Below are 12,500 nucleotides of genomic sequence, written 5' to 3'. Positions count from 1 at the left end.
CGTATGTGTGCGTATGTGTGCGTATGTGTGCGTATGTGTGCGTATGTGTGCGTATGTGTGCGTATGTGTGCGTATGTGTGCGTATGTGTGCGTATGTGTGCGTATGTGTGCGTATGTGTGCGTATGTGTGCGTATGTGTGCGTATGTGTGCGTATGTGTGCGTATGTGTGCGTATGTGTGCGTATGTGTGCGTATGTGTGCGTATGTGTGCGTATGTGTGCGTATGTGTGCGTATGTGTGCGTATGTGTGCGTATGTGTGCGTATGTGTGCGTATGTGTGCGTATGTGTGCGTATGTGTGCGTATGTGTGCGTATGTGTGCGTATGTGTGCGTATGTGTGCGTATGTGTGCGTATGTGTGCGTATGTGTGCGTATGTGTGCGTATGTGTGCGTATGTGTGCGTATGTGTGCGTATGTGTGCGTATGTGTGCGTATGTGTGCGTATGTGTGCGTATGTGTGCGACTTCAAACTTCTAAAATATCCTGTAAAAAACATCGGAAAACAGGACGCGTGCAATCGAATCAAAATAAAACGAATGCCTAAAAACCAGCGCACGGATTCCCGGGCATTCTCGCCGGATTGAATATCTATGTTTTTATCTCCTCTTTCCAATAACGCGAGAAGGGGAAAAACACTGATAACTTGTTCGATTGCATATTGATGCGTCCCCGTTTCGTCATGCAGGCGGTCATGCAAGCCCCTCCTTGGCATTGGGATAGTCCACGGGAGAGCAAAAGCGATTTAGGTGTGACTTCCTGACCATTATAATAGATCATATTTAACCTCTCCGAACAGGGGGGAGTTCTGTCAACGGAGGTAAAAAAACTGAACACGTCCGCCATGCGCAGAATGTAAAGCATTTTGATCACATATATATATTTTTTTTTTCCTTTTTCTATCACTGAGAATCATTAAGAAATAGAAACATAAATCAAAATGAAACCGAAGGACTTGCTAGATAACCAAACTAAACTGAATCCAAACCGGCGTCAAGAATTACAAGTACAGATAATCACATAAAAAAAAAAAAAAAAAAAAAAATCAGAAATCAAACAGAATAAAAACTTCGCCTCGGTGGTTATACTCGACTTGAAATGCAGTTCATGTGCGAAGTGCGCTCACGTTATCCGCATTAATAACAGGTAATAAAGCAAATTCAACAGACTTGTTCGAAGGAGTGATTGGTCTCTGCGTACATTGCAACACGTCAGACTTCTGCAGCAGGGCGTCGGTTGTAGAGCGCGGAGCAACCTGGCAAGGTTGTTGTTGATTTCTAGCTTCGCTGCTTGCCGTACTTTTCTGTTTCATATAGTGGCTTCGTATTTCGTGGGTGGTTATAAATATGGGGGGGGAGGGCGTGCAAAGGGTTTAATGGGTGTTTTGGTTAGGGGGGTAATATTAGAGGGCCCGCTATTGTATCTTAGATTGGCATTTGCATGGACTGGCTTGCTGCCTTTGCATTATGGGGGCGGGGGGTCATGACCGTTATTTCCATTATTGGTAGGCCTATGGATTGTGATTACGATTGCTAGTATCATTATTGCCATTGTTATTTGACCGACCATTATAATAAGGGTTTTTGTGGCCTCTTTGGCATCAAAGTCGTTATCATCTCTTTCTCCTGTCTTCCCTTCTCACAACTGACCTTTATCAGCTATTAACAATATCTTTGTTTTTTATTTATCATTACTTATCACGTTTTGTTGTCATTAGTACTATTTGTATAATTATTCCCAGCATAGTTATCATCACTATCATAATTAATTTCTCTTATCAGCGCCATCATACTAAAATCATCACTACAGTGATGTTATCATTATCATTATTAATACTATCATTTTACTCTAATTGTTCTTTTCATCATCATTATTATTCCTCTTGCTGTTATTAGCATTACCATCTAAAGTTAAAGATATTACAACTGTTGTAATAACAATCATTATTGATATTTCAGTTTTTAACATACCGTTATTGCCTGTATTGCAAATTTGTATCTTTATCAGTACCATCATTACCTTACACTCACTATGATTATGATCACATTAGCATAATTCATTAACATAATGTTCCCTTTGTCTTATCATATCATCATCAATGTTTCGCTTATCATATCATATTACATAAATAATTTCATTAACATTATCCTCATAACTATTACTATTGCACCATTGTCATTATAACCATCTTGACTATAATGATTGATAATCATGGTACATACTGCTTGTAAAATCACATTAGCCATAATGAATAGCACTCATTCATGATAAGAATTATAAAAATAAAAATCATTGAAATAACGATCTTGATGATAATAATAATAACAATAATGACAATAACAAATGATCATTATATCATTAATAGTAAGAGTCATAATGATAATAACAGTAGTCGTGGTATCAGTAATAATAATGATAAAGATAATAAAAATTATGATGATAATAACGATAATAATAATAATGATAAGGGTAACAGTATCAATAAAAGAACTACTACTATTACTACGGCGCATGATAATTATGATGATAATGACAATAATGATAAAAAATAACAGTAATGATAATAACAATAACACTAATAATATGATAATTATAATAATGATAATAACAATAATAGCAATAATGATAATAATAATAATAATAATAATAATAATAGCAATTATGATAACAATAATGGCACCAGTAATAATAATTATAATAAAAGTAAAGCATTAATTCTAATAGCAACAGAAATAACAGCAATAAAAATAGTACCAACAGTAGCAGTAATAACAGTAATAATAATATCAATATCAATAATAATAATTATGATAATAATAACAATTATTATTACTAGCAATAATAATCATAATACAAATGATAATGATGAAGTTGATAATATCAATGAAATTAAAATAATAAAAATAGAAGGACAATAATAAACAGCAAAACAACAACTACGATGATAATAATGATCTAATACTACTACCACTAATAATAGTAATGGTAATGATGATACTGATTATAATGACAATAATAATAATAACAACAATAATGATAATAGTAATGATAAAATAAACAATAATAAAAACAATAATAATGATAACAATGAGAACAATAAAAATAAAATCCACAATAATCAGCATGACAATGAACAACAAAAACACTATTAACAACAATAACTACCCATATCAAAAACCATAATAATGATAATGATAGCTACATAGATGTCTTATCCTGTCAATTATCATTTAATTTCATTGTCATTATCATTATAACCACTGCTAATGTTATCATTTTCATTTCTATTACCATATTGATAATGATTATATCAATAATAAAAAATAAAAACAATAACAATTACAATAATGATAACAATGCTGATTTTACAGCATTTTGAATATCATATCAAAGATTATCATAATACTACTGATAATACTAGAGATAATTATCATCAATGTCACTAACATTAAGATTATGAGTTTTGTTATTGTTACTATTATCATTATCATTATTATTACAACTATATAAGCATTATTGTTATCTTTGTCAAAATTACCATTACTCTCATTATTGCTATTATCATCTATATTTTCATTTCTATTTATCTATTATCACCATTCTATTATCCCCATTATTATGATTATCATTATTACTGTTATTGATAGCAATACTATAATCATCATTATCATCACTAATAATGATTACAGTGAAAATTGTTCATACGGTAATGGTGATGAGGAGGATCATGATAATAATAATAACAGTAATAATAACAATGATCAGATGCAATGATAATAATTACGATGGTAATGATGATGATAATGATAATGAACAATGGTAATAGTAATGATTATAGTACAAAGGGTAATAATACTAATGGTGGTGGTGATGGTGATGGTGATGATGATGAGGAGGAGTTGGAGTATAATGATGATGAATATGAATATGTTGAAAATAAGGATGATAATAATAATTATAAGCCATAATTATTATCATTATATAAATACTGCTACTACTATTACAATTAATATTAATTAATATCAGTACAAACGTACACCTAACAATCATCATCAATATGAACACGATTATCAATATGATTATCATTATTACAAGAAATAATAATGGTAATGATAATAGTGATAATAAGTAACATGAACTTGAACAGCTATAAAAGCATCAATATTGACTATGACATTACTATTATCTATCGTTATCGTTATCAAAAACATATACTGGTTGTAGTTACACTATAATTTTCATTATTCCCATTGATTTTATTATAATCATAATCCCCATTATCATGACAACGAAAATGATAATGATAATGATCATAATAACAATTGTAACATTTGTAATAGCAGTATAGTAGTAATTGCTACTTCTAATCTACTTTTACCCCTTGCATTAGTCTTACTACTGATTTGCGTTGTTATTATTATCATTATCATTTCTTCTTATTGCAATTATCATTGTTATTAATGATACTAATAAGAATCAATATATAATTTAAATAACATGGATTATCATTGAATAATAACTATACTCATGGCAATTTTGTTATGTAATAATATTATTGATAATGATTATAAATATAATAACAATAAAGTAGGGTGAACATAAACTAGAATTCAAATAAATACAATATCAACATTGAGAATATTACATAATGGTAACACCATACATATAATAAAAGTGATAACTGGAGATCTAATATAGTTTTTATTAATAATAATACTCATTCAAAACAGCAAGAATTTGTTTTATCATCGTCATTATTCTTTGCCAACTGCATTTCATGTGACTAGCGTCAATAAACATAGATAGAGCACTACAGAATAAGAATTTTGTTTGTTTTCAGGAGTGATAAAAAAATCTGTCATTGCTACCATATCTAGAGGCAACATCAAGAATTAGCATACGTGATTTTTAGGTCCACCCCTTCATTTTACATAACGAACCCCCTTCACTTTCGGTATATTGTTCACCTTACAATCATGGAATAAATAGGATCCGAAAACCACCAAAGGCAAGACTATATCTAAATGTCTAAAAATTGCAATTCATGAAAAAGCAGCATTGCGAAATGAAAGAGCTGTCTTTTTACTATGACCAAAAACAGACAAAAACATCAAATTCAAACTCTTGTTCCTGGTGCCAGAGAGTTTCCCAAGGAGACCCGCCAGTGCAGAAGACAAACCAACACATGAACTGCCTCCCCATATCTGACCAATCTACAAATATGGCATGAATAAAAATACTCTCCTATATATAGCAGTGTCACTGTCCACTACTAACTTTCACTACTACACTTACCCTTTCTATCACTTACTTTAATTTCACTACTAACTGCATCTCTCCCTTTCCTTCTGAGGGCAAAGATTCGATTGCTGTGTACCGTTTGCCTAATTTCAACACCTTTATTCGTCTGTACCCTCTTATTCAGTTCAAAAACCGCTTACGCCTATATCGATGATTCACAACGACAATATATCCAGTTCGATTTGAAAACATTTCCTCGGAATTTCCACAGAAGATGGTTTGAAAACGATAACATCTGGTACGCCTTACACAGGACGCCGAAGAAGCCGATAATAACCATCTCAGCTCTTCTGTGTTCGCATAATACCTAACCGTAAGACAATGGTACCCCCCTGATCCTATAACAGGTGTTATTATGGAACCCCTGAAATGTTATTTTGAGAACACAAGTCCTGTTGCCTGTAATAAAAGCTCCAAGGAGTCACGGGGGGAATCGTAGAACTCCCTAGACACTGCTCTACGTAATGTCCCCTGCCTTGAGTAAAGTGTAAGGTAGCATAACCCTACATTAGTGAGAGGAGGCGGGTGGAGAAGGCCTCAGACTGACTCCATAGGGTAGCTTACCTGTGCAGTTTTGTGAGCGTATTCCTTAACAAACATCTTCTTATGCGACACACACACTCTTACTAATCCTGACAAGCCACTGGGAAGAACTGTCGGGTCGCCAGAGCAATGTTCACACCCTCAAACAGTGTACACAAACACACGCACACACGGAATTTCCTGCAATAACGTCTACATGTACACGGATCCGTCCAGAGCCAGCGACGGAGGTAAGTCTCTCGGACTCCCTTAGTCAAGTTCAGCGCCGAGCTGCCAGAGGTACGACCACGCACCTGTCACCCTCTCTCAACTACCTATTTCACCTTTTTTCAGTTCTCTGTGACAGTCGTAACTCATGGTAGCTCACGCGAATTTTCTTCCACTCTCTCGAAAGGACACGGCGAGGAAAGATGGCACAGTTCGGGAATGGTTGGAAGTGAGTGGTTCCGGTGGCGGGCGCTAGGCGTCTCCACTGTCTAGTAAACATGGCCGCCTGGCCGCCGGGTAGATGTGATCTCCAACTGACCCCGCTTGTGTCCTCGTCTCCTAATGCTCGGCTACCATGACTTCGGCTTAGAGTTACCATTCATTACCGCACGCTATTATTGCGTAACATCATGCCATCTGTGTTTTCCACGGTTTTTCTTGTTCATTGGTATACACATGTTCAAAGGGCGAAGGGGCGAACGAAAGAGAAAGTGCAATCGACTGGTCCCTGTACAAAGGTTATGACAAAACGCAGTGATTCACAGACTGACCGACGGAAGACACTCGCTCATAATGGCAATCTCTCGTAGCAGAAAAAGTCAATAAGAAATGAACCATAACATATGAGTGTAGGATGTTGCTCCTGAGTCCTAGACAAATTATGACAAACATTTGCAATTGTGATTATGTGTCATTCAGCCGTATGATTTACTGATCTTGTGTTTATATTTTCCTCTTCTTCTTCCTCTTGTTCTGGGATATATATACATCTGATTTATTTTCATATTTATATTACGACAGAGGGGAAAAAATAACAACAAAGAATTTCAAACCAGCATAAACAAACCCGCGGTAATTTCAACGCTTCCCAAAGAGTAATCCAAAAGCCTTGCCTCCTCCCCCCTTCCCTCTCCCCCAAATCAGTGACGGAAGAGGGTCTGGCCAAGACGACGTTGAAAGCGGGCGGCGTGGACACAACACAAGAACGCAACAAATAACAATAAAAAGGAACAATGAAAGTGGACGTCTCCAACAAGGATCTAATCTTGGAAATCCTTCGCATTGCTCCCTTGATGGAATCGTCGAGTTCATGACTTTTGGGGAAGAGGGGAATCGCTACCACATCCCAGACTGACAGCTTTACCTTAGGATGAATAAGAACCCCCTCATCCTCCCTCTCTACCTCTCTCCCTCTCTCCACTCCTCTCCCATCCTCCGTCCCACGCTCCTTCCCCTGCTCCTCCTCCCTTCCCTACCTCCTCCCCATTCCCTAGCCCTCCCCGTGGAGAGACTAGCACGAACGTTACTTCTGTTCTAACCCTTTCCGTTTCTCGCCTTCCTTTCCTCCCACCCTCTCCCCCCTTCCTCCTCCTCCTCCTCCTCCTCCCCCTCCCCTCTTTCTTTAGCGATCGTCTTTTTATCCTCGGGTAGCACCTATTCTTTCCCTTCTGGCTCCGTTCTTTTAGCCTAGCACGTTTCCATCTCTTCTTTCCATCTTAGAATATTCCTCTTGTCATTCTTCTTATCACGCTGTTGACATAGGTTATCTCCATTCTGCTCCGTTTCCATTTACACATCCCTCTTTCCTTCATCTCCTAATTCTTTTCCCCGTCTTTTTCTTGTTTTCCCCTTTATCTTTTTCTCCTCTTATTCCTTCTTTTTCCTCTTCTTCTCTTATTCCTTCTTTTTCCTCTTCTTCCCTTTCTTCTCCATCTTCTTCTCTTATTTCTTTTCCCTCTTCGTATAACACGCCGCCCGTCGCGTTTTTCGCTCTCACACCTCTTTCAGCTGGTCACATACCCCTTCCACCGTTCCGTTGTAAAGCTCTTGCACTTTTTCTTGTGTCCATTTTCGCTCTCCCTTTTCCTTTCTCTCTCTCTCCTTTTTTTATTTTTCTGTTTGCAAACGTCCTTCCAGTTTCCTTGTCATGATAATGTATGGTGAATAGTTGCTAATGGAATTTTTCGTGAAGGTAACGATGCAGATTATAATGATGATAGGAAAAATGTTGATATCTAAGGCTAAATATCACTACCCTATTTGATTTTTGTACTATAATTGTAGTCATTAATTTGTTAACTATAAAGAATGATTATCTCAGGAAAAATACAAGGACAATAATAGTGTTACTGAATAGATCTGCTGTTATAAAGATTGGCGATAATGTTCACAATAATAGTGGCAACAGCAGTGCTATCCATATAGAGATATTGTGATTCTAATTATGACATATAACGATTAACAATAACATGATAAAGATGGCTATCAACACATTCTTTCCTTATGTATTTATCTAACAAGCACACGCACACAGAATAATGATGAATAAATAATGAAGGAATTGAATTTCATTAAAATGAAAACGGTAAGCATGATGCGAGAATGATACACTAAACGATAAAAAGTCAGAATATTTCACCTATTTACGATATAAATCTTCCACCTAGCTAAGCCTTTCAAACTTTTGCCAAGAAGCAACATGATATATTGCAATCCAGCATCATAAACATATACCACAATCCAACACATGCTTTACAATGAGTCACCATTAATATCATAAGCATTAAGTATGTATCTCAATTGATAACTTCTTTTTGCAAATACATTATCAAGTCATCAGTTCTGTGCCTCCATATTCATAACGCACGGAAAAGGATTTCGCGCCTGCTATGTCCTCGAGGTGGACCTTCACATGGAACCGATTTATGTAGAGCGCCGTCGTCACGAAACCTGTTGGGCCAACGGACATCATTCTGACGTCAATCGTGACGTCAAACGCGTGTTTTGGATCGGCTCGTAGTCATGATGAATGAATTTGCTTTATGACAAGACAAGAGACTAATGGTGCATAATAGAGGCAAACACACAGGTGCATGATTATCTAAAAGCATGCCCATCTGCAAGAATCTAAAGAAGTGTTAAATACATTGCCAAAGACATTTTTTCACATATTGCAAGTCATGCTTTAGGGTCGCAGTCACCTAGGGATACCTCTGGTTTGCATCGCGCACGTGTGTATGCGTGCTTTGTGCTTAAGAGAGAATGAGAGAGAGAGAGAGAGGAAAAGAGAGATGGAGATAAACAGAAGGAAAGAGAGAGTAATATATATACACTCCACCGCAGCAAAACCATGTGCCGCCGGGGGAGATAGAGCACGTATCCCTGTGGCGTAGAGAGAGAGAAAGGGCTTGCCAACATGTGGGAAAAGGCAGCACTCAACTCAGTGCGGATCGGGGTAGTTTACAGTCAGGAGATACAGCGTGGTATGTGTGGCGACCGGGGGGGGGGCACATACTGGGGGCGTGGTAGTATGAGCCTGGCCCACACAATGGCGGATTGTTGCTCCCAGAAAAGGTGTGTCGACGAGGAAATGTCTAGCGGTATTACCGAGAAATATAATAATGGATCACACATTCAATATCTCGGAGGATGGTGGATTCCGCAGTACCTGCAACACATGGACGAATTTATGCAATGGAAGGGTCGGGTCCGTTCCTTTTCGCGTTTAAAAAGAACCAATGAGATTCCAATCGAAGGGTTCGATCCCCATGACGATTAGATAAGCATAATGTTTCTTTTCAAAGGGCAATCAACATCAATAATGATGATAATGTTAATAATTGATTTTCAGTGATATTTCAGATCAAGAGAGAAATTTCACTAAACATAATTCATGATGTAGCCTGTCATTTCCTTTGTCATACAGCAGACCAACAAAATGACTGAACTGGTATTTATATAAGGCGTGTGTGTGTGTGTGTGTGTGTGTGTGTGTGTGTGTGTATGTGTGTGGGTGTGTGTAAATTGTATATATCAGGACGTATATACATGCATATATATATATATATATATATATATATATATATATATATATATATATATATATATATATGTATGTATGTGTGTGTGTGTGTGTGTGTGTGTGTGTGTGTGTGTGTGTGTTTGTGTTTAATGAAATAATAAAGTATATATATTAAATATAATATAATTAATATATATATATATGGATATATATATGTATATGTATATGTATATATATATATATATATATATATATATATACATATATATATATGTGTGTGTGTGTGTGTGTGCGCGCGCGTGTTTGTGTGTGTGTGTGTATGTGTGTGTGTATTCACCTATTCACATATCTATACAAATACAAACATCCACTACACCATACACCAACATCCATGATTGCACCTTTTCTTCTCTGTGTCTTTCTCCGCGGTTTCCCACTTGGTGGGTGCGTCGCGCTTCGGTGGGGGGGGGGGGGGTGGGGAGTTTGTTTCTCACTGTGTTGTTCGTCCGGATTTTTGTGTTTCTTTTCTCTCCACTTCCACAAAGCACAACAGTGGCACAGGTTTTAAGAAGCTTACAGTTTAGAGGAGGAGAATGTGAACAGGAGTTCTCACATGTGTGGTTGTTCTGGCGGCGTACACCGCAATTAGTCCACGTTCAGCGCGGCGGCGTCAGCGTGTGAACCGCCAGTTCTACCTCTTGTATCCGAAGCATATGGCGAAACGAGTAAGAGACGCGCGCGCGCGTGTGTGTGATATAGAATATTTCAACAGATGATATACTACGACAAGATCTAGCAGCAAAGCACGCCTAGCAGCCCGCCGTCGCGCCTTCGGAAAACACCCAACGCAAGAAAGATGACTGCGCGGTCATGGTCGCTTGTCCATACAGTATCGAACATTATCAAACACGGAATGATCTCTATCTGCCATAAAGTTAGTCCATGATTTTTGCAATTATAAGTGAGTTGGATCACCTCATTAAGTCAGTGTATACTGGTCGAGTGCAACAGCCAGATTAGGAACGGCAACGCCTTAAATGCACGCCTTTTGCATGCAAATGCTTGCAAGAACAGATTATTTGGGTTAGCAAATTCAATTACATTTTTTATTGTCCAGACGTATATTAAAGTCTGACCTACTACTGTAATAATTCTTGTAGGATGTAAAACACGACTAAAGAAAATAATGATATTAAACAGATTGTTAATCATTATGGTCAGGTATGATATTGGTAATAACAATAGAAATTGTAAAATGGTGATGATGACAGTTATATTGACAACATTAACAATAATAACTATAGCAATAATTTTATAATGATGGTAATGATGATATTAATGATAATGATACTCCTACTAATGATGATAGTAATGGTAATTATAATGCTGATCCTGATCATTATGATAATTATAATGATGATAACAAAAACAATAATGATATTCCATTATTCCATTATCGTTATATATATATATACATATATATATACATATATATAGTTATTATCTATTACTTTCATTATAACTATCTTGATAGTATTTTCATCATTGCTGTTATGACTATTATCATTTTCATAATAATTTTCATTAACCTTATCCTTATCATCATCATTGTTAATATTGTCAATATTGTTATTATCATCGATACTAATGTTATTATCCTTATCATTGTTATCGCCGATCATGATTATTTAGATTATCACTGTTTTATATATATATATATATATATATATATATATATATATATATATATATATATATATATATATGCATTTGAACTGAGTTCATTGTGACAAATGGATAAAAGTGGTATAAAAGAGACTATATATGCATTTATATACACATACGAGTATATGTGTTTGTATATACATATATATATATAATATATATATATATATATATATATTTATTATATACATATATATATAGGGGGGTAATATATATATATATATATATACTTATAGCTATTATATATATATATATATATATATATATTCATATATATATATATATATATATATACATATAATATCTACATATATATTATATATATATAGGACGGGAATATATATATATATATATATACATATAAATAAATTTATATATAATATATTCGAAATATATAACTTATTCATATATATATATATACATATATATTAAATATATATATAGTATAAATATATATATATATTATATATATATATATATAAGCATATATATATATATACCTAATACATTGATATATATATATGCTATATATATATATATTTATAGGGTATATATATATATATATATAGAATAATATTCAATATATATCTATATATATATATATATATATATCCTATATATATTATATATATATATATATATATATATGGCATATATCATATATATATAGCGATATATCAATAGATGAATATATAGGGGTATAAATATTTCTATATATATATATATATATATATATATATATATATATAACCCACACATATATATGTATATAGTATGTGTGTTTGAATATACATATATATGTAGTGGGTTTGTTATGTATATATATATATATATATATATGTAGTGTGTATTTGTACGTGATGATATGTGTGGTAATTGTTTGTGTATGTATATATATAGTTTATATATATATATATATACAGAT

At 34.7% G+C, this 12,500-nt stretch overlaps 1 protein-coding gene across 4 annotated transcripts in view; it reads right to left on the bottom strand.

Annotated features, from left to right (window-relative positions):
- The window catches only part of Hr39 (Nuclear hormone receptor FTZ-F1 beta), a 338,308-nt gene that overhangs the window by 254,175 nt on the left and 71,633 nt on the right, over positions 1 to 12,500 (bottom strand). The window contains exon 1 of one of the 4 annotated variants that reach the window (XM_086544047.1): positions 5,863 to 6,284. The exons of 1 other annotated variant lie outside the window; for it this stretch is intronic. The gene's annotated coding sequence lies outside the window, so the exon portion shown is untranslated. Of the gene's footprint in view, positions 1 to 5,862; positions 6,285 to 12,500 lie in introns of those variants that run through there. 2 more of the 4 variants (XM_086544046.1, XM_086544044.1) reach the window with 2 other exon arrangements.

The sequence above is a fragment of the Penaeus japonicus genome, unplaced genomic scaffold (assembly GCF_977035675.1).
Source record: "Penaeus japonicus unplaced genomic scaffold, GWHDUDI00000001_assembly GWHDUDI00000014, whole genome shotgun sequence".
Lineage (NCBI taxonomy): Eukaryota > Metazoa > Arthropoda > Malacostraca > Decapoda > Penaeidae > Penaeus > Penaeus japonicus.
This window is presented reverse-complemented; position numbering and strand designations above follow the sequence as displayed.